Genomic DNA, 18,730 nt, shown 5'->3' with positions numbered 1-18,730 from the left:
CCCCCCCCCCCCCCAATAAAAAAACCCTATTTTGTCAAAATCGATTCACTCACATGTTTAAAGCGACAATGAAGATGACTAATACTACTATTTGATTATCATATCACGCTGCTCTCCCTGAAATTCATGCTCACCGATCGTCTTTCCCGAGTAAATCAAGCATCACTGACTGCTGTTTTGGATAGATGCTTAACCCTAGCAGTCTCAATCTCATTAGTCTCCATCTTCTCTTTGTTATTTGGGTTTCAATATTGTCGCATAACTCAGTTTTCTTGTTCATTTTCTTGTATTCCCAGGTAAAATATTCTACTTTCTAGGTACTCAATGACTGTGTAGATTTTTAGGTTTATGTCTAACATAGATTTGTATAAAAAAAAGTTTTTCAATGATTGTTGAATCGTGATTTGCGATATCTAGTTTCTGTTAAATAGATGGACAATTGATTGAATCACATCCTCCTCTACTTCCTATATTTTATTATAAGTTTATTTCTCTGTTTGCTAATGTAGATGTTATCTCATAATTTCTCATAAATTTTTTGAGTGACACTGGGGAACATTTATGGTCTTGATTGAATCTACCACAACTCAAATATGAATTTAACTATGTTTGAATTATTTGTCCAAGACGTACTCTTAATTTTTATTTTATTATTAGTTGGTTTTTTAGTGTGTCTTGCTAAGGATGTCTTATTCCATCAATTTTACAAACCCCTAGTGCATGTTTTCAATTTGTTAGGCTTATTACGTCTTATATTCAGTATGGGAGTTTGAGTGGCGAAAATGTTAAAAAAAATGTTTACAACTCATTTACTTTTTCTCTGTGAAGGTCTTTAAAGATCATAATAAACTTTTGGTTTTACTAAAATATTTAAAAAATCTAATCAAGGTGAAATTTTATACCTCATCATTGGTATCAAACAACAAAGAAGTTATAGAAGAGAAGAATGAAAGGAAAGAGTAAAGATGAGAATTTAAGGTAGAGAAACTAACAAACTATATTATCATTTAGCAGAAGGCAATAAAAACATTTTATGGAGCTTTTAAACAGGATTTTCTACCAATGTAAGATTAATAATTTCATGAACATCATCAGATATTACATTCAAAGTTTCTTCTAAGACTAATAAAAATAATACACAAGTTTTAACATCTTAACTTCAGGTAAAACCAAGTTAACTCCACTTAGTGCTTCAAGCATTGGTTGAGATATTCATGTGCATGCTTGTAGATATTCTTATTATTTAAGATAACATCTCATCTCTCCCTAACTGTTCAAAATTACCAATAATGAACGAGGTAGGCTAAATCATGTTGTTATAACTGGTCATTAACATATACCAGAACATCACTTGCTAATCCCAAAGTTGGCACACAACAAGAATTGTGTCCTTCATATATGAAATTTTTCCAAATACATAAAATTTTTATCAAATTAAGTTGATAATTGATTAGAGCCAATGTAGCATTTCCTTGCAATTTTATTTACTAAGTCCATCATTATTCTTGTAAAATAACATATACCTCTATAAATAGAAGACAAAATATAACTAACAATGGGGTAGAAATGTCAGAGTGGTTAAGGTTTTATAAAGACATACTATATTATAGTTCATAATAATACGTAGCACATATTACTATTTTTTATTCTCCATAAAATAGTTTGTGAAAGAATTGGAACAAATAGGGTGAATTCTTGAAGATGAATCTGATCAAGTATCTTGTTTCAATAGATTGACAAAAGTAGATGGGAATAAACACAAGGAGTTGCAGTAGCACTTTCATTTTTGTTTTTATTTTTTATCGTTATGCCTGAAAGCTTTAGTTTGTCATACATTGGTGATTCTTTTTCCCGTCCGGAAGATTATGGCTTCTAAAAAGCCTTCTAGTTAAAATTGTTTGAAATATATATATATATATATATATACATAAAGGAAACAAAAAATTTCTAGATTAAGCAATGACTCATGGAGGAAAAAACTAAATAATTCAGAATATTTCTATGTCCACTAGTTGACTTGATATAATAGATATGGTTAATGACCTCCTAGGAAATGCAAAAATCATTTAGATTTAAAGTCATTAAGGTGTCTATGAAGTCTTTGGTTATATCCTTGAAGAAGTTTTTGTATGTTGATAGTGAATAACAACAAGTGAGTTAAATAGATTTTACTACGTGCAGTGCATAAACAAATTATGTTAGGTGTCACAAGCAAGACTATAGTGTAGGATAGACATTGTTATGTTATTGTTATATCTTTGGTGAAATGTATGGTATCTTTGTAACATATATTTAACTAAATTCTTCTCTTCTTTTTACAACTTGGCAATGTTTATGGTAGGCCTTGTAACATTTGGATAACTCCATCTATCACCCCGGATACCTGAATACCTAATCCTCCTTCTCCATCTCGGAGGGAACTGGATTAACCCAATTGATAATTTAAGTTGAATGCTCATATATTTTTTAAATTTATTGACATTGTATTCATCACTCTACAAATATTTCAGAAAAATGAAATGGACAACACTTTTTAGGTCATCTCAGTTGCTAGGAAAAATCAAACTACTTTCTCTTCACTGGTCACTGAAAAAGGTATATAACCAATTAAACATGCATACCTATGACATATAACTTTTGTTGATAAGAAATTGTAGCCTCGTAATATTTTATTTCATTTTCAACAATGTTATAGCTAATTTGTACTCTAACTAAGACTGTATGTTTAATTTTACACATTACATTGTAAAGTTTTTGATACATTTATTTTATTATTTCAAGTCATAAGGATGTCTGAAAATTTCGGATGAGAAAGATTTCAATATGATAAAGTGTTGAAGAACTTATTTGAAGACATTATTCTGTAGGATTAGTTACATTAGGTCAATAATATAAATTTAATTATTTAGTTGTGACATAAATATTTTGGATTAGTACTTTTGTTTGTTTATATTTACTAAGATATATTATGCTCTATAAAGTAAAAGAAATATGATTTTTAGCATTTGTTAAACTCTATAGCAATTTTGAAAGAGAGAAATAAAGACGTTTTCACAAGGCATATTATAGTGTTTTAAATTGCCACCAAACAATTGGCAATAAACATTCAGATTATTAGTGGAAATTTAGTTGAATAATTTGTCTTTCAAATGGATGAAAAAAGAGAAAATTAAAATGGTTTCAAAATGGATATTCTAGCTATATGAATTGCCACAAAAAAAAGTTAATACCATAAAATTTAGTGGCAAATTTAATTGAATGCACATGTTATGAAAATGGATACTGAGATATATGAATTTGTTTTAAGTAGCTAAAAAGAATGCCACAAGGAATTTCCGTTAAACCGAATGATTTCTAGTGGAAATAACTCTTACATTTTACCAGCTTTTGTATGAAAGGCTGTCAAAGGCTTTGTCAACGCCTAAATCGCCGGCGAAAGATCAATGGCCGGTAAAGAATATAGCGGCAATTGTTAAGGCCACTAATACTTTTTTTATTGCTGCTAAAGCCCTTTTTTTGTAGTAGTGGGAGTGGCTTCCTAGCCACTGGTCCATGACCATGACTCATGCTAGGGACCATGGCTTGTGGTAGGGACCACGACTAGTAGAACCCTCTGGAAGCTGGGCAATCCACTATAGTGAAGGGTAAAATAGGTCTTTCTGATTTTAATTAGAATAAATCTAGGTCGTTTTACCCTAACCTTGTACACCTATATGAGTAATTTTATTCCTTTAAACTCACCATTCAAATCACTATTTCCAAAACCCCAAAAGAAATTGTCACGCCCCGAGCCTACACCCTGAACGTGGCAGAAACTCGAAGACCATTGCTGGCCTCAAGCGGACCCTTGGTCTGGCTTACTTACCTTATTGGAAGACAACAATTAATACTATAATGTTCAAAGAACTGAGCTAAACTGAATAATAGGATAACAAAAATGTTTTAAAGATTTAAACATTCAACTTGGCCAAAATGGCAACCCAAGTATTTAACATAAGAATGATAATGCAAAGACCACTAAACTACTATTATCTGACTGTTTATCTATGAAGCCTTCTAAAACAGAGATGGATGTTTGAACAGACCCTACCACATCCTAATAAAGAAAATACTGAAAAATAATAATAAAAGGAGTCCTTCAGAATGCAAAGAGGCTCACCATCTGACTTTGGAGTGCTCAACTCGATCAACAATACGCCGGATGTCGATACACGTTACCTGTTCTACATCATGATACGATGCAGGACAACTAACTACATTGACTGTACAAGTACGCGAGTTGGAATGTTAAAAAACAACTTAAGCTTGGAAAGCGTAATAAGGGACACTTACCTTCGCTCTGTTCAACTCATGAATAACTAATATACCATGGTTTCACGGTACTTTCAATGCTTTTTCCTAAAGATTGGTGTGTCTCTAGAGCCTATTTGTAAGTAATTTTAATATGTTTTGTCTTTGTTTTGCAGGAAAGTTGTCCAAAATGGAAATGCAGAAGGTTGTGATGAATCAATGCAGAAGTGATCCTAGAAGCCATCACGGTCCGTCGTCCCATCAATAGATTGTAGGTGGTGACCGTCGATTGAAGGCTCATGCATCTGGACGAAACTCGAGGAATTCTGAGTAAATATGGGGCTAAGTAAGGATCGACGGTCCGTCGACTGATCGACGGACCATCCTGGAAAATCGTTGATGTGATCAGAGAATGTCCCAGTACCCGGTATTGAAGAAAAAGCTAAGTATAGAATGACGAGAAGCATCGACGGACCGTAGATGAGTCGACAGACCGTGCTATTGGTCCGTCGATTGGATCAGAGAAGATGCAAAATGCAGGCTTTGAAAGGATGCTAAGTATGGACCGACAGAGGAAGTCGACGATCCGCTGTTTCACCGACGGACCTTCTGTGGGGGTCGTCGATTGAAGCCGTGTTTTGGACAAACTTTCCTTATTTAGAATCCTTTCTAATTCAGGACTCTTTTTGTAATAAGTAGGGTGAAAAATCTCATTTTGGGGTTGTATTCTCTTACTAATTTCATACTTTTGTTCTTGGATATTTGTTTTTGCAATTAATTCAAATTTCTGGATTTGGTGTTTAAGATAATTGTTTGATTTCAAGTTGAATTTCTGGATTTTCTTCCAGTTTGTCAAAGTAATTTCATGATTTATTATTTATCAATTATGAATTGTGTTCTTCTAAGCATGGGTAACTAAATCCACAACTAGAGTTGTGGGATTCATAGGTGATTAACAAAATAACCCTAGCTAAATAACAATTCTCGAATAGGTTATTGCGTGCATCGATAATTCTTTCATCTAGAAATCTTTTTAACGAGTGCACGCATTAGAACTCGCCTAATTGCTCCTTGCCAGACCAATGGGGTAGTTAATAGGAAAGGGATTATCAACATAGATTTAGTGGATACTATCTAATAGGCTAGTTTTGATTGGTGCAAAGTAATAACTAAGCCAAACATCGAATATGATGCATAATATAAAGTAAAGTTAAGGGTTAGTAACTAAGACACACGTAGCCAGACGAAGGTACGAAGTGAAATTCTCTAAATGTCGGACCAAGGATTTAGAGATACATAACTTATCACATTGCATGCAAAACACTAGGAAAGAGTTTTTATAGCTAGGATTATGGCGTTATGAACCTATGTGGAACACTTACACCCTAGTTTCTCTCACAACTTGATAAACACCAATAATTTACTTTTTCTACTTGTTTAATTTCACAATAGTGCAACACTTTTATTTTACAAACCCCCCCTTTAGTTACTAGTTTTCGGAAAGGACTTGGCTAAGTATAGATAATCGTACATTAAAGTTAAATCTAAATAATTTTCCTTATGGGATTTTACCCCAACCTAATAGTTGGATTCTTTACTTGATACGACCGCTTATATTCTTTAGGAAAGTGTAATTTGAGGGTATCAAATTTTGGCGCCGCTGCCGGGGAAAGTGGCTTTTAGATTAACTTTAATCACATTACCGAATTTTTGTCAACAATTTCCTAATTTTACTTTATTTTTTTGATATGTATTTTTCAGGTCTAGCTTTAGTGTATGCCAAGTACACGGAGTCGAGGAGAAACAATACTTCCACTTGATCCAGATTTTAACCATACACTCTGAAAAATGAATCCACAGAACCCCGCTAATCTAGGTTATGGAATCAACCGTCAGCTTCCTCCACTGGTTGATACTCATAAACAAGTGATTTTGGAAAACCCGAGGGATGATGCTTTAAGGAGTCAACCTCCCGTCCAACGCCCTCAATAGTTCTATAGGGACAACATAAACATCATTGACTCTAATAGGCCTTTTGTCCTACCTCCTCTACCACTGGGTTTGTGGTAACTAATATCTTGATGCAAATGCTCACCGCCAGAGGTTTGTTCTTGGGGCACCATCTGAGAATCAATATGCTCACATCGCTAAACTGAGGTCGGTGTGTAAGAATTGTGTGAGGAGGCTAAACTTGGACATGGATGTCATCGGATTAAGGGTGTTCCCTCTCTCACTGACGGGAGAAGCCGCAATATGGTTCACTGAGTTGCCCTTTAATTCGATCTATACTTGGGAGCAGTTAAGGGATGTATTCCTAGCATGGTATTACCAAGTGTCTAAAAAGCTCAACCACAAAGATAGAGTGAACAACTTTGTGGGTTGACCTGGGGAGTCGGTGAGTAGCTCTTGAGATAGGTTCAACTCATTTGTGAGAAGTGTCCGAAACCACCACATCGATGAAGAGTCATTGAAATAGTACTTCTATCGGGGGCAAGATGATAATAATAAGGCAGCACTTGATACTATTGCGGGTTGTTCTTATGGTGAGTGCACATATGTAAAGATCGCGGAGAAGTTAGAGAAAATCTTTCGCAACAATAAGGCTTGGAGCACTAGGAAGACGGACACTGGGAGAAATACCTTTGCAGTGCAAGCTACACTCAGCCCGGCCGCAGATGAGATTCGTGAAGATATGGCTCAAATGAGAACTGAGCTCGGGTTGGTATTGAAACATGTCACTGGGGTGCAGAGAAAGTAAATGTGGTGAATTATTTGACTAAACCACCGCCACCAGCGGATGACTACTACTATGAAGAGGATTCTCATGCAGTGAATGAGCAAACGGGGGGTTCTCGACCGAACGCCCAAGGCTCCAATCATGAGAACTAGCGCCAAGGTCAAGGAAATTATGCTCTGAACAACGAAAATTACAACAGAGAGCGCCATTATGTTTGATATGGGAACTACAACCACGACAACAACTTCAATCTAGGTAGCTATGGTAACAGAAACGATCAAAGTGGGCCCTATGTCACGCCTTTAAATCGGGAAGTTGCTCCTAGGGATGGTAGAGGTAGTATGGCGCGAGTTCAAGATATGTTGTAAAAGATGATGAGAAAGTTTGATGCTTGGTGATGAGCACGCCAAAGAGTTGAGAGGTGATTTGGCTAATAGTGCGCAACAGGTGGATGCAAATGCAATCTCAATCAAGCATCTTGAGTTGCAAATGACCCAATTTTCTACTACTGTGAACCTAGGTCAACTGGGTGCTCTTCCTAGCAAGACTGTCCAAAATCCAAAAAATGATGGACACTGTATGACAGTCACTACTCGATGGGGTAAGCAAGCCATTGATCCACCTATGCCATATGGTGTGGAAGATGGGGTGAGAAAAGATGATGAGGTAGTGGAAGTTAGTGGTGAGTTGGTAGAAAAAGCAGCGAAAGAAGAAGATACCCCAAAAAGCGATCCCCATTCCTAGACCACCACCACCATTCCTGCAAAGATTGGTGAAGAAATTGAGGAGGGTAAATACCGGTGTTTTATTACTATGTTGAAACAGCTTTCCGTCAATGTCCCTTTGATAGAAGCTCTGGAACAAATGCCCGATTTTGCCAAGTTTATCAAAGATATGGTTATTGAGAAGACATCTGTAAGTTTTGAGGATGATGACCGAATGCAACATTGTAGTGCTATTGCTACAAGGTCTCTTGTGCTAAAGAAAGAAGATCCTGGCGCTTTAAAAATTCCATGTACCATCGGGTTGTTACACTTTGCTAAAGCACTATGTGATCTTGGTGCAAGCATAAATCTCATGCCTCTCTCTACTTACAAGAAGTTGGGTTTGGGTGACCCATAGCCCACTGCGATGCGATTATTGATGGCCGATCGAATGGTGAAGAGGCCTATTGGGATACTCCACGATGTGTTAGTGAAAGTGGAGTCATTTATATTTCTGGATGATTTTGTGATTCTTGACTGTGGATTTTGAGGTGCCTATTATTCTTGGGAGGTCGTTCCTTGCTACCGGTGCGCCTTGGTTGACATGGAAAAAGGGCAGATGAAGTTTAGGTTAAACAATGAAGAAACACCTTTCAACATTGGTAGTTCCATGAAGTAGAGTGGTGAGCTCCCAACCATATCTGCTATATCCTACAGTGTTGAGAGTATGTCTGAGGTACAAATCAAAGAGTGCCTTGGTGTTGAGGCACTAGCGGCGGTGATCATGAATTTTGAGAGTGATAATATTGAAGAGTATGGGTCGTTGGTTGCGACACTTGATCGAGGTGAATTGCGGTTCAAACCAAAGAAATTGGAGTTAGATATGAAGAATCGCGAGTCTCCACCCGCGAAACCATCTATTGAGGAGGCCCTAAAATTAGAGCTTAAGGCTTTACCACATCATCTGAGGTATGTATTCTTTGGAAAAGATGACACTTTGCGGGTAATCATTTCATCAAATTTTAATGTGGAACAAGTAAAGTGTCTGGTAGAAGTGGTAAAAAGTTTCAAACGAGCCATTGGTTGGACTATTGGTGACATTATTGGGATCCCACCCAGTATTTGTTCACACAAAATCCAACTCATGCCCAATCACAAGCCAAGTATTAAGCACCAAAGATGTTTAAATCCACCTATGCAAGAGGTAGTTAAGAAGGAGATTATTAAGTGTTTAGATGCCAGAGTCATATATCCTATCGCAGATAGTAGTTGGGTATGCCCTGTTTAGTGTGTGCCCAAAAAGAGGGGAATGACAGTGGTTCCTAATGAGAAGAATGAGCTTGTTCCAATGAGGTCGGTGACCGAATGTGGAGTTTGTATGGATTACCGGAAGTTGAATGCATGGACTAAGAAAGACCATTTTCCTATGCCCTTCATGGGTCAGATGTTAGATATACTTGCAGGAAAAGGGTGGTACTATTTTCTTGATGGTTATTCGGGGTACAATCATATCTATATTGCACCGGAGGATCAAGAGAAAACCACCTTTACATGCCCTTATGGGACATTCACATTCAAGAGGATGCCTTTTGGATTGTGTAATGCACCTGCTACTTTTCAGAGATGTATGATGTGGATATTATCCGATATGGTGGAGGACACTATTGAGGTGTTTATGGATGAATTTTCAGTTATTGGTGACTCTTTTGATTGTTGTTTGAGTACTTGGCCGAGGTTATTAAAAGATGTGAAGATTGCAACCTTGTGCTAAATTGGAAAAAATGTCACTTCATGGTGAAAGAGAGTATTGTAATGGGACATCGTATCTTAGGGAAAGGGATAGAGGTTGATCTAGCCAAAGTCGAGGTTATAGAGAGACTTCCTCCACCCATCTCTGTAAAAGGTGTGAGAAGTTTTCTTGGGCATGCGGGCTTCTATCGAAGGTTTATTAAGGATTTCTCAAAAATTGCACATCCTCTGTGCAAGTTACTTGACAAATAATGTAAGTTCTATTTGATAAATCCTGTCTGAAGGCATTTGGAGAGTTGAAGGAGAAGTTGGTTTCTGTGCCTATAATTATTTCCCCAGATTGGCGTATGCCATTTGAGGTGATGTGTGATGCTAGTGGGTTGCTCTTGGTGTGGTATTGGGACAAAGAAGGGATAAAATCCTTCATCCCATCTATTATGCTAGTAAGGCCCTAAATGAAGCACAAAAGAACTACACTGTGACTGAACAACTGCTCCTTGCGGTGGTATTTGGTTTTGAAAAATTTGCTCCTATTTGCTTGGCACAAGATTCATAATGCATACTGACCACTCCGTTTGAGGTATTTGATGAGAAATAAGGATTCGAAACCAAGGTATGAGGTGAAATTCTTTAAATGTCGGACCAAGAATTTAGAGATACATAACTTATCACTTTGCATGCGAAACACTAAAAAAGGTTGTTATAGCTAGGATTATGACGTTATGAACCTATGGGGAACACTTACACCCAAGTTTCTCTTATAACTTGATAAACACCAATAATTTACTTTTGTTACTTGTTTAATTTCACAGCATTGCAACACTTTTGTTTAACAAAACCCCCCATTTAATTACTAGTTTTTGGAAAGGACTTGACTGAATAGAGGTAATCGCACATTAAAGTTAAGTCTAAATCATTTTCCTTGTGGGATCGACCCCAACCTAATAGTTGGGTTCTTTACTTGATACGTCCTCTTATACTTCTTTAGGGAAGTGTAATTTGAGGTGAAAGATAGAAAAGGGACCGAAAATCAAGTTGCCGATCACTTGTACAAATTATAGGATGAAGTTATGCGAGAGTTGGGTAAAAAGGCTGAAATTGATGTACCTTCCTTAATGAGCATGTATTGGCCGCTTCTCATGACTTGATTCCATGGTTCACCAATTTAGCGAATTATCAGGCTAGTGATATAGTCCCATCGGACTTGTCCCTTCATTAGAGGAAAAAGATGCATGATGTGAAAAAGTTCTTTTGGGATGGGCCTTATTTATAACGGAGTTGTGCTGATGGGCTTATTCGCCGATCTGTGTCGAAAGTTGAGATGCTAAGTGTTTAGGAGGCATGCCATTCCTCTCTTGTGGGTGGGAATTATAGTGGTATCCGGACTGCCAATAAGATTTTGCAGTGTGGGTACTATTGGCCAACCATCCACCAAGATGCTCATGAGTTCACCAAGGTATGTGATAGATGCCAAAGAGATAGAGGCATTTCGAAGAGGCAAGAGCTCCCTTTAAATCTTTTTCTATTGATCGAGTTATTTTATATATGGGGCATTGATTTTATGGGCCCGTTTATGAGTTCTCATGGGATGAAATACATTTTTGTGGCGATGGATTATGTGTAAAAATGGGTGGAAGCCATAGCACTTTCCAACAATGAAGGGTAGAGTGTCAATGCGTTCTTGAAAAAGAACATCTTTTCCAGATTTGGCACACTTAGGGCCATTATTAGTGATGGGGGGGGTCCCACTTTTGCAACAAGTTGTTCAAAGTGATATTGGAGAGACATGGGGTTCTCCATAGTGTAGCCACTCCTTACCATCCACAAACTAGTGGGCAAGTTGAGGTGTCCGACAAAGAAATCAAGCAGATCCTGTCGAAAACAGTGAATGCTAATAGAACGGATTGGTGAAGGAGGCTTGATAATTCTCTTTGGGCTTACCGGACTGTATACAAGACCCCCATAGGTATGTCTCCATACCAACTCGTATATGGGAAGGATTTTCACTTGCAAGTTGAGCTAGAGCACCAGGCCTTGTGGGCGATGAAGAAACAGAAGATGGATTGGAACGAAGAAGTGGAGCAGAGACTTAAAGGGTTGAATGAGCATGATGAGTTTCGCCTAAAAGCATATCAAGTTAATCCCTCTACAAATAAAAGATGAATAAGTGCCATGAACAAAATATTGAGAAGCGCGAATTTATAGTTGGGGGTGCAAGATTCACGATAAATGGGCAAAGAATCAAGATCTACCTAGGGCATACGGAGAGTGACCATGAAGTTGTTGAGGTATATCACCTTGATGAAGTGAGAGTAATCAAGGGTCTTGCGTTGTGCCGCGACGTTAAATCAAGCGCTTCTTGGGAGGCAACCCAATGTGTATCCTCTAGCTAACAATAGGTTTTTCTTTTCTTTGTAGGAATACTTGCATTTTTTTGCTTCGTTTTGTTTTACTCAATGTCATGTGCAAAATTTTCTTTTTATTTTTTTAGTGTGTTGGCTAGAGAGTAGATTAGGGTCCGCATCTAAAAAGTGTCCAAAAAATACAAAAAGAATGGCTTAATGGGTGCTAAATATGCAGGGACCAAACCACAAGAATTCTACAGAAATTGGTGTGGTGCACAGATCTACGGACCAACCGACGGGCCGTCGTTCCGTCGATGGTGCCCGTAAATCCCAGGTATGTTTTACAATTTTGTCTAAGTTAGGGCACAATCGACGGACCAGTTGACGGACCGTCGACTCACATACAGACCGTCGACGGGGTACCATTAGTTCATAAAAACATGTGACTCGACCCGACCCGACCGGCTATATAAAACCACCCATTCACTTACCCCCCACACCTTTTAGAATTCCTTTCCCAACCATTTCCCTCACTTTATTATACTCTTTCTACATTAACTTCCACACTAAATTCAGTCCATTCTCTTCCAAATCACTCAAACTCTCAAAAATCCCAGAATCCCAAAAACCCATACTCCTAAGTTTCTACTCAAAACTTTATAGTTTCTCCAGTCGGTGTTCGTAGGTGGAAGGTAGGTTGGTTGTCGCAAGATCACGCTCTCATTCACTCCACTACAACTTTCAGGTATTTCATTCTCCTTTGCTCAATGAATTGTTGTTCATTTGCTAATGGAAACAAATAATTTGTATGTGGGTCTTGACTTAGGGACAAAATTGCATGTTAAACTTGTTAAAATTGGGTTTTATGTCCCTTAGTATGATAGAAAAGATAAGGTTGGGGGTGAAATCGGTATAAATTCACTATGCTTGTTGTTTTTTCCGACTTAGGGCTTGATATTCTCTTAGAATCCATGGTTGAAATTTGCAAAATCGAAGCCCTAGGGATTACAAATTCTTCTTTTGCTTGTTATTGCATGATTGGGTGAAATGGTGTTGTGTTTGAAATTGTCCATTTGTGGGTTAAAAGCATGTCTCAAAAAACCTATCTCGACCAACAGAACGAGACCCCATACATGGACCGTCGATGACTAACCTCAGAATTTGCTTAACTGTCTAACGACGGAAGTGGACTACAGTCCATCAATTAATCGGCGGGCCGTTCTACACGTCCACGTCCCTAATTGAAACTGTGCTTCCTAATATTTACTAAATTTTTCTAAGTGTCAGACGACGGAAGTGGACTACGGTCCGTCGATTGAACGACGAGCCATCCTGCATGTCCGTCATTTCTAACTGAGAGTTCTGTCGAATATAGCTCCTAAATTTTTCTAAGTGTCCACCAACGGACACTACTAATGGATTGTCGATTCATCAATGGGACGTCGATACTGCCCATCTCCCAATTTTCCAATCTCGAACTGATCTGTGTCTTGTGTTTCTAGATTCTATCTTGATTAAGTTGCTTGTGTAGATTGATTACACTATGAATAACAATTCTCTTTATAGGTACTTATGGCCCCATAACCAGACATCGTCTACCAAAGGGGGAGGTCCAAGTCTGTGTCACCATGCCGTCGGCTAATTGGCCAGTCCGACGATGAGCGGGATCCCAAATACGTGCCCCTTGGCACCCGGACCCCTACAACAGCCGTTAGAGCCACTCGGGGCACCCCAAGAAGGTGGTGCCTGGTGTAGTCACTGCCTCCCAGTCTGATGAGAAGTGCACACTGACCGACACACCATCTAGGTCTTCCTCGGGTTTTGAGGGAGCATTTGGCTTTGAGGAGGCTTTTGGTTTAGAGTCGACCCACTCTACAGGGTCGAATGAGGCTACAACCTCCGGTTCTTGATCAGAGGGAGCCACTCTCCTAGACGGGCCTGCCTGCAATGCCTTGTCTGATGAGGCCCAGAGTTCGGAGTCTGCTCCATCACCCTAGCATAAGGTCCGTGCACCGGTTGCTGATGAGCACAACCGGTAATGCGTATATGGCCAGTACTAGATACACAGGGATGCGAAGTTGCTGAATTATAAGGGGGTGATGTCTTGCACATTGACAGTTGAGCGGCAGGTTCTTACAGGGAGCTTACACACAGTCCCTGCGGTGCATGATTTGTTTACCCGCCACCGACTCGAGTGGATAGCGAGGAGTGTGGGGTCATATAGTAAGGATATTGTGCGAGGGTTCTACTCTTCCTACGTAGCGGCTTTCCGAGGTGCTTTGGACAGGCAGGCGAACCCCGCCAAACACTCCTCACTCACAGATGTTCACGTTCGAGGCTGTCGGGTGAACATTTCTTCTCCTTCCATCTGTCGCTTCTTATACGATGGATCCACTGATGTTGTGTGGGTTCCCCTCACCCCAGAGTTCGACTACAGGTGGGACGTGGTCAAGAGTGGACATTTTTCAGTGGAGGAGAGAACTGAGAGAGTCCACCAAGAGGTGGATTGCACAGCGACTCTCCATTGATAGAGAGGGTGCAGACTGGGTGTTGGACCCCCAAGGACTTATCAATAAGGCCAACCTCACTTTTCTAGCAAAGTTCTTCTGGCTGTTAGTACGCCAATGCCTATCCCCCACGACTGCATATAATATAATGACTTGGGATAGAGCGGTCTTGGTAGCTGCTCTGGTAGCCGGTTGGAGATCGATGTTGAGAAGTTATTGATCTATGTCATCCATGAGAGGGTTGTATGTCCTCTACCATTTACCCATTTGCCTATATGATTTTTCAGTTGTGTAGGGATGCTGGATTACCCATTTGGCACAGAGATGTCCTTCGTGCTCCTACCGGGACAGTGGATATGGGTTTCATTAGGGATGAGGCCAATGAAGTTGCACCACGGCGTGGGCCAAAAGTTGATGTGCAACCACTGGTGATAACTTGGTGGATACGGTAGAGCAAGCCCAAGGGGATGACCATGCCACTTTAGAGCCTATCGATACCAACCCGGCTGAGTCTGCCACTGTCACTAGTCGGGCGCCTAGTTCCTCCCGGTCCACCCCACCATCAGTAGCACTGGTTCTGATTGCTAGCATCCAGAAGCTAGAGGCTCAGATGACCACCTTGCTTCACCATATCCATCCTGGGATGTAGAAATATATTACCGAGGATGAGGACCATATGGAGAAGAAGGTGGCACATCAGAGAAAGCTAAAGATTCGGGCAGTCCATCAGTGCCTAGATGTATTCGAGCTCCGAGTTCTAGACCGCCCAGCCCCCATCATTGATCTTATTACTCTTCAAGAGGCTTTGGCGAGACTGCAGGCTGATATGGACAACATCCTTGAGATGAGGGGTCCCGAGCCTGAGTCTGCTCCAGTTGAGACTTTAGAGGACACAGTGCTTGTTGCACTATTCACCGCTCCCCCTACACCACCGCTTGAGCCTTATGAGCATGCCAAGAGGCACCGTTCAAGCCGTACTAGTGAGGGTGAGGATGCTTGTGCTCGGAAGAAGGAGTGATCATATTTGGAGGATGCGAGGAGAGCTTCGTTGCTTGATGAGGAGGCCCATCAGATGAGGGCTACAAAATATGTTGCTGGGGCGTCTAGCTCCAGAGAAGAGGTTTTTTAGAGGAGAACCATTGAGGGTGCAGATACTACTGTGGACACTACTGAGGGTGTCCCTACTGAGGGTGCGGGTTTCGAGAAATCAAACCCGCCTGCGTGTTTCCTTTGGCGCTATGCGCCTCAAGTTTGCTTCACCTACAACCCTTTTCTTTATTTTCTTATGCATTGGGGGCAATTTCATGTTTTTTTATGTGGGGGTGGGGTAAATGGAAAGTGAGTGCTAGGGTGAAGTCTGAGTAGCCCACGATCCTCTCTTGGTGGTTTTCTTGCCTGTGTTCTTTTCCCCCAAGAGACTGATTACTTTACTGTTGAACCGGCATGTGTCGTAACTTGTACAAAGTATGAAAACAAACAAAATGAATCTTCATGGCTAAACTTGAATGATATACCGCTCTAAGAAAGTGCTTGCATGAATAGGTTGAATGAATGTTAAATGTTGGCTCTAATCATGACATAGAGATGCACCCACTGCATGATCCTTACTCTAACACTCAAACTAGGTGACAAATAATTTGATATTGTAATGAGGTGCCAAGAGAGTGTGAGGATATTTGATTGTTCCCCTGTTAGCATCTAGCTAGAACTTGCCCGGTTGGTTTTGCAAAAGGAATTTGTGTTAGACAATTAGGAAAGGATCATAGGACCTTGTTCAAATTACCTAACATTTAGCCTAAAGCAAAGTGATCTGAATGAAATTATTATCCCTTTTTGACCCAAATAATTTGAGCCTATATAAGACCTTTATTTTCTTCACCAACTCAACTTCCCTAGGTGTAATGTGTTTGGACATGTGCACCTCAACTTAGGCCAAAAGCATAAGTTGAGGGTGGCTAATGCAGAAACTGACCTCGTCTTGGCCCTGACCCAACCTTGGGTAATATGTACCTCGACTCATGGCAAAGCTATGAGTCGAGGGTGGCTATTATGAGTGATGACCCGAAAAGAGGGTATGATAAAGAGTAATATGGAAAAGAAAAGGGACAGTGAATAAGAGAAGTGACTTAGTCAAAATTGTCAGTTGAATATAAAAAGGCAGAATAGTCTGGTGAACCTTCGTACTTGTATCAAATTGTATTATGGATACTCATACTTAGCCTTTTGTCATCTAGACCCCTTAACTTATACAAATCCAACATTTTAAACACTTTTTTTTGATGTGGCATCCTATGTGGAATTAACCCACATGGCGCATGTGATTCAGTCAATGGAAGAGCGTGAGACGCCTTAAAAAGGCACTAACGGTCATATTTTTACCTTTAAAGGCTATTTCTTCTTCTTTAATTCACCAAACACCATTGTTAATGCCTTTTTAAACTTTTTTATTTCTTTTTTTCTCAATCTTGTCTCTGTAAAAAATTTCTCTTTTATTTTTGGCGTCTTTTATTTTTTCCGTCAATCTACTCGTCTTTTTTTTTATTTGATTCTATTGTATTTTTGTTGGTGTTCACGATGACAGTTCGATGTTTCTACTGTGGAATATCTGCTGAACTAAAGACATCGAGAAAACTAACTAATCCTGGTAGAATGTTTGGGGCTGCCAAAAATATTTATCCGGTAGTGGGTGTGGGTTCTTCCGATGGGATGATGCTAATGAACAATACAACATCAACAATTCAGCAACGAATTTAGGGCAAGAAAGACAAGGAAGATAAGGAACACATAGAAGACAAGAAAGGCAAGGAAGACAAGGATCAAATACTAGTATTGATATCAATGTTCTTGTGATTGTTGTTATTTGGTTTGTAGCTGCCATATTTAAGATATTCTTTATTTTTACTATGTGTTATTTGATAATGAAATTTATTGTATTTACGTCAGAAATTTGAATAACTTCATTCAAGCACAAATTCGTACAAGAAAAAAAAAGTCTTCCCTATAGCAATTAACAAAAATCCATATACAAAACAGTTGGCATCTAGTCATTAATCAAAATAAAGTTAGTTGGGATCATGTCATTAAGCTAAATAAAGTGAAATCTAATGTGTGCCTTGAGTGCTTGGTGTGCCTTGAGTGCCTTGAGTGCTAGGTGTGCCTTGAGTGCTTCTGTAACTTTCATCTCGTAGCTTCCTTTGAGTAATTGGAGATCTTTCCTTCCACCTTAGTCCTTTGGGTTTGTAATCAAGATCAACATTGGTAGGAGTTTAACTTGTCAATATAGCACTATGTAACACCCTATCAGTATTTCCAGACTATGAGAATAACAAAAGTCTTAAACCAGAGATGAACTAATATAAATTAAAGCAATTTAATGTGCTTAACTGATAAAATACATACCCAATCAGTTACACTGCCACCTGATCCAAATAAGAGACCATAACCAGTTGTCTTTGCTTGTTTTGGTCTTGGTTTCTTATAGGCAAGAGATGCACCTCCTCTCAAAGCTGTGCAAGTTTTTCTTTTTTGGCCAATTGACCTAGAAGTTGATTGTTGAGTGAAACATGGAAATTCCCTTGGACCTGCACATGGAACTTCTCTAGGACCTTCACTTGGAACTGCCCTAGGACCTGCACTTGGAACTGTACATGGAACTTCCCTTAAACCTGTACTTGGACCTGCCCTTGGAATTGCCCTTGGACCTGCACATGGAACTTCCCTTGGACCTGCACTTGGACCTGCACATGTAACTTCCCTTGGATATTCACTTGGACATGCATATGGAGTTCCAGAAGCAACATTTGAAGTTCCAGCGCTTGCATCACTTGTTCCAGCAGCAACATTTTTCTACAAGCATAGAGGCATTAAAGCACAACTTACCAAAGTATAAAAATAGTAAAATTCAATAACAAAGAGACATGAAAACACAACTTACAAGAGTTGGACATCCTTTCTTGTTATGTTCAAAAGTCTTACACACAGAACATTTCATTTTTTTTCCCTTCCTTGTAGCCTTTCCAAACTTCTTCTTAACTGGCTCATCATTATCTTTTCTCCTATTTATTCCTGGTCTTCCTGGCATGGATGTTATTTCAGGTTGTTCAATGGCTGGGCTATCACTTTTTGGCCACATCTTCATGTTTGTCATAGGTTGAATAAATCTGTTATATGCTTTCATGTATGTTTCCTTCTTATACTAGTGGTCAACAAATGACTCAAGAACCTAATCCTTAAAATGAATTGATGTAAGTGCATGGCCACAAGGAATTCACTTTAATTGCCATGACCTACAACTACACACCTTATTTTTTTAGGTCAATAACATGTTTATATGGTGGAATCATGAATCTCAAAGCCAAGATCACCATTAAACCATACCTCACAATTTCTGCAATTTCT

The 18,730-nt window shown here is 39.3% G+C and overlaps 1 pseudogene; it reads right to left on the bottom strand.

Moving 5' to 3' along the window:
* Positions 1-17,739: 17,739 nt before the first annotated feature.
* On the bottom strand, positions 17,740-18,323 carry LOC114077313 (annotated as a pseudogene).
* Between the last annotated feature and the right edge of the window lie 407 nt (positions 18,324-18,730).

Source organism: Solanum pennellii, chromosome 5 (genome assembly GCF_001406875.1).
Source record: "Solanum pennellii chromosome 5, SPENNV200".
In the NCBI taxonomy this organism is placed as follows: Eukaryota; Viridiplantae; Streptophyta; class Magnoliopsida; order Solanales; family Solanaceae; genus Solanum; species Solanum pennellii.
This window is presented reverse-complemented; position numbering and strand designations above follow the sequence as displayed.